We start from the raw sequence: 5,151 nt of genomic DNA, 5'->3' as shown, positions 1-5,151 counted from the left end.
TGTAGCGAGTAATCCTTATACTCGCTCCATTATCTCATTATCCTAATAGCATAACTAATTAGCACTAATTACAGAAGCTACAATCCTTTCCCCAATTACAGGTAATACTCTTCTCAGCTTGTTGGAGGGAGCTGAGGTGTAATCACCATATAAGCAAGCGATATGAGGAATGGAGGACAGTACAATTTCCCCATTCAACAATGTAGCACTCGGCGTGTACAGTTCTAATCGACCCAAGACGCTACAGCTTCGACACAGAGCAGACAGCAGACTACGACCGCATCGAGCCGCCACGCTCTCGCTCCCCGAGTTCAGACACTCACAATTTGCCATTATCTTAATTTTATTGTACATGTGCTTGGGGTTCTACTACCCAAAATCATGCATGTCCCCTAATTATGCCATACAAATCTGCTATTAGAACTTTTACCTGAATAAACATTTAATATTCTTTATGTAAAGTAGTACTGTTAATTTAGTACTTGTGACGTGGATTGTTATGGCCCATATACAAGATCTTGCATTTAATTATAATTTAATGATGAGGTTTGTAATATTTTCATCTATGTTATTGGTATATATGACAAAACCTCATGTAAATCAGGTAGGTAGGTAGGTGTGTGGCAGTCCGTCTAATTACCCAAAGCTTCTTAGTACAGTATACGTAAGTAATGAAACTCTACGATATATTTACTCTCTATATTGTTGGTGCTGAATGTAGAACATCATGAAAAAAAACTTATTTTTACTCTAAACTAACATAATTTTATAGCAAAATTGGAATCATCTAATTACCCAAAGCCATAACATTCTCTCTTTAGCGCATTTATTATGCACCCTATACCCATCTTGTGAGCCGAAGTGGAAAGATATACAGAGGCTTATTTATTGTCATGTTCCTGCATGCCAATGTGAGAAGGAATCCACAACATTTTTATATTTACCCTCTTGCTAAGTATTCTTATATATCTATGTCTAGCTTTCAAGACAAGCACGTTATTACATGATTGCAAACTGTTTATTGCTCGTAGTGAAGAAAGGGAGTCAGAAACAATTAAGCTGTCTACTTCAGTGTTGTCAATAATTTCGAGTGCTACCAGGCTTAGAATGTAGACTTCCTGTGTTGAACTGCGAGTTAAGTTTCGCATAATTTCGTTATAAAATATGATTATTTCAGAGTAAAAATGTGTATTTCCATGTTCTACATTCAGTACCAACATTATAGTGAGTAAATATATCATATTTGTTCATTACTTACGTAATGCTAGGAAGCATCATCTCAAATGAAGTAGTTTCCTGAACCTACTGGGCCGTCATATCTACACTTGAAACTTTGTACGGAGTCTGCCTCCACAACATCACTTCCTGATGCATTCCATTTGTCAACTACTGATACTAAAAAAGTTTTCTGTATCTCATTTGGGCACTCATTTTTCATGTTTACCTTTTTTTGTGTGTGTTTTTTGAAGGAAAGCAAAGAAATTGCACATAACTACAACTACAATTTATTTAATAAGCATTTCTAAACTAAACAAAACTTTGAGGGTAATTAATAAAAATAAAAACTAATTTGAAAACAAATCTTTCTTGAGCAACATAGGGATGCAAAATTAACATGACGATGATTTGGGCAAAGAACATTTGCCAACCCAGGGGTAGAGAATACTTGTTATTTTCTCTTTGCTTTGCTACTTAAAGCTACTCAAATAAAAGGGAAGAGTGTTTCTTCCATTTCTTCGTTGTCAGTCTGTGACTCAATACTGACTACACTGTTGTCACTGTCGGTCTCGGAATCCTCGGAATCTTGACTGTCTGTTTGAAATTTGTTGTACTCTACTTCCCTGTCTTCAGAAAACAGGTTAGTTGCCTCAAATAGTTTAATTTGATAAAAAAAATTCATATTTAGCAAGAGGGCCGTAAGTCCACTGGTTACATGCTGGAATGATGACTTCTTTATTGAGTATTTACCCTGTTCCTGTAAAACAAACACACATCATTATTTCAGGCATTTTTTAAATTAAATGTTTGTTTTCCTAACAAGTGTTTCATTTAAACTTTAACTAGTAAAAGTGATAATGATAATATTACAATTTGTGTCTACAAAATGCTTTTACTAATTTTACTTAGCTTAGACACAAACAACAATGATTAAGCTACCTGTTAAAATAATTACCAAGTAGCTATAATGCAATAACATTTATTTCAGTGGAGTAATTAAGTTAATATTGATACCTGATACTAACTTCAATTATCCAAGAGGGTGGAGCACTTTTGTTTTGTACATCATCTAGTCTTTGTGTTATCTCAAGCTTTTTTCTGTAGAAATCCAAGTAACTTTTCATTTCCAGTTGAATGACATTTTGTTCTTCCATAGTCCTGTTGTACATATGCAGCTTTTCTGCAGCATTTCTCTTGTCTTGAAGAGTAACTTAAAATATTCAAAAATAAAATATAAAGTAAATTATTTAATAAGGAACATGAACAAATCTGTCATTGTAGGATGCATGTATTATGCAACAACAATGCAATCATATGTAATCATTTTTAAGGTATCTTGTTAATATTATTATCTTAAAAATATAAATTAGGCATGGACTTCCATTTGTCCATTACCATACTGAGTAAGTTTGAATTAACATGTTAGTAGCTAACAATATTTATCCTCATTGACAAGGCCAATATGCACAGAAAAATAACCAAATATACTTACCATTATCAGTTGGTTGAGGAGTGTCATTATACCATGGAAAGTTGCCCTCTTCATCAATGTCCACACTAAGTTTTTCTGTATTGTCTTCATTGTTGACCGCTATCAGTTCCCTCAACTTTTTCTTGTCTGCTTCAATCTTTGCACGGTATCGTGATCTCATTTTGCTTGAAACTGAAAGAAACACTTTGTTACTAGTAAATAAGATTATAGTTGATAAATTTGTTTTGTATATACTTAGTAGTGAATACCTACACAAAAGTGGCAGAACACACTACATAAATATTTGCCAAGCACTTTTTTTTTAACAAGCTTAGGTATACACAGCAATGTGCTGCTATCCTATTATGTATGAAAGACCACAGTGTAGATCAAAAACCTCACAGGACAGCCAGTCATACATGGAATCTGGAGAGAATATGAAATGTAAGGCTGATCTATTAGCCTCCACTAACAAAATCGGGGTACAGCACAAGAATATCTTCCAATAATCCTGAGTGTATGAAGTAATAACAAAACTCAAAGTACATCATACCATTTGTTCTGAAATCATTGATAACAGGGCAATCACATATATAGTGATAGACAGTATGTCCTAGGTTTTGTTCACATAGTTTACAACTGGAATGATTTCCATTGGCAGATACATTACCTGCAGGCACCTGCCATAGATATTGATATCTCAACTTAATTTTGACAATTACCTATAATTACATAGGACAACACCTAAGTGAGATGGTATCCATACAAATCTACCTGAGAAATAAATGACATTAGATGTGTTTAGATAAAAAAAAGTAATTGTTTTCTTGAAGTATTTTACAAACACTAAAAGATTTCTGTTTGTTTTATCAGTCCCTAACTTATACATAAGCTTTAACATACCTGCTACACTGGATATGTGGGATTTCTTGGTTCTAATTGAGTCACATACTAACTCTATCCCCTTTTGAACATCATTTTGAGAAACTGATCTGTTGAGAATAGAGGATACTGTTTACTATAATGTTTACTAAATTCAAACATGTAAAGACCCTGATTAATTAAAAAAAAATTAACTTAAATTTTTAGGCAATGGTCACAATGGCATTTTATGATGGCTGACAATTATTGTACAAGAACTAAACAATTAAAATAATAAAGAAATATTTTGGCAATTTTATGATTTATGGTACTGCATTGATTTTACAGTACAATAACCTTGTTAAAATATATAAGAGTAATTCAAAACAGTGTTTCTTACTATATATTTTACAAGCAAACCTTTTATTTAAACTCTGGGCTAAGTTGGTTAACTCTGCAATCCAGATGAGAAGTTGCTTTTCATCAAGAGATAAGTCAGCTAACTCCTTTCTTATTAACTCTGCAGCTTCTTTTGCCTATCAACAGGAGGAAAAACTGCCCTGTTAGTATAATAAATGTTGCAATTTTTATTTAATATTTGATATTACAAAAAAAAACAATCCTTACGAGCCTAACTGCTGATGAAGGCTGTTTAATGGTAGTAAATGTTATTTTTATTTTTATTTTTGAATGTTTTTTTTTCCTGTGCACTTATATTAGTGATTCATGATCATTGTTGCATATATTCAATGAATAAAGCAAATTACTTGCCTTACAAAATCTTGAAGCTAGAACACGAGCTAAAGAGTCATGTTTACGTTGGTTCCAAAAAAATTAAGATTCACTAAGTTCTTCTTCACGCTCTGAAAAAAAGGGACAAAAAATAACTCCCTTCAATGAATATGTAAAATAAAAATAATTCACTTTTATGCAGGCGATGAGTCACAATAACGTGGCTAAAGTATGTAGACCAGACCACTCACTAGAAGGTGAAGGGACGACGACGTTTCGGTCCATCCTGGACCATTCTCAAGTCAATTGTGATGAGGAAGTAGAGACAGGCAATAAATTGGCTAGAAAGAGCTGAGGAGCAAAGTAAGGTGTATTTTAGGGGATAGTAATAATAATAAGAGCTGCAGAGGGCCTATTGGCCCATACGAGGCAGCTCCTATTATAACCACCAAATGAGAAGGAGATAGGAATAAGAAGACGATAGCAAGGGAGCGTAGGAGAAGGCAATGAACAGAAAAAAGGAGAAGAGAGAAAGAAAAGGAAAGAGAAAGAAAAGATAGATAAATGGAAGGGGTAGGCTTATGTTAGGTCACGTTTGTTAGAAAGATTACAGCATTTGAGTATATAATAATAATAATAATAATAATAATAATTTTATTTAGGTAAGGTACATACATAAAGAGATTTTACAAAGTTTGTTTGCTTTATAGATAGAGCTAGTACATACAATGCCTAAAGCCACTATTACGCAAAGCGTTTCGGGCAGGAAAAACATTATTGACTAAAGCTTAAAACTAATGGGTAAAAAGAATAAGATGTGTTGAGTACAAATAAAAATAGAGGTAAAAGAGGGGGGAACATTGTTGAAA

The 5,151-nt window shown here is 33.3% G+C and overlaps 2 long non-coding RNA genes across 2 annotated transcripts; both read right to left on the bottom strand.

The window, feature by feature from the left end:
* Positions 1-1,491: 1,491 nt before the first annotated feature.
* On the bottom strand, positions 1,492-2,422 carry LOC138354865 (uncharacterized). The gene is made up of 2 exons (XR_011223685.1): positions 2,244-2,422; positions 1,492-1,975 (listed from the first exon to the last, which is right to left on the bottom strand). It is a non-coding gene; the product is annotated as an uncharacterized lncRNA (long non-coding RNA).
* A 219-nt stretch (positions 2,423-2,641) lies between these two features.
* On the bottom strand, positions 2,642-4,026 carry LOC138354864 (uncharacterized). The gene is made up of 3 exons (XR_011223684.1): positions 3,971-4,026; positions 3,593-3,681; positions 2,642-2,881 (listed from the first exon to the last, which is right to left on the bottom strand). It is a non-coding gene; the product is annotated as an uncharacterized lncRNA (long non-coding RNA).
* Positions 4,027-5,151: the final 1,125 nt, after the last annotated feature.

Source organism: Procambarus clarkii, chromosome 65, assembly GCF_040958095.1.
Source record: "Procambarus clarkii isolate CNS0578487 chromosome 65, FALCON_Pclarkii_2.0, whole genome shotgun sequence".
NCBI classification, from domain to species: Eukaryota; Metazoa; Arthropoda; class Malacostraca; order Decapoda; family Cambaridae; genus Procambarus; species Procambarus clarkii.
The sequence above is the reverse complement of the archived record's forward strand: the minus strand, read 5'-3'. Positions and strand labels throughout refer to the sequence as shown.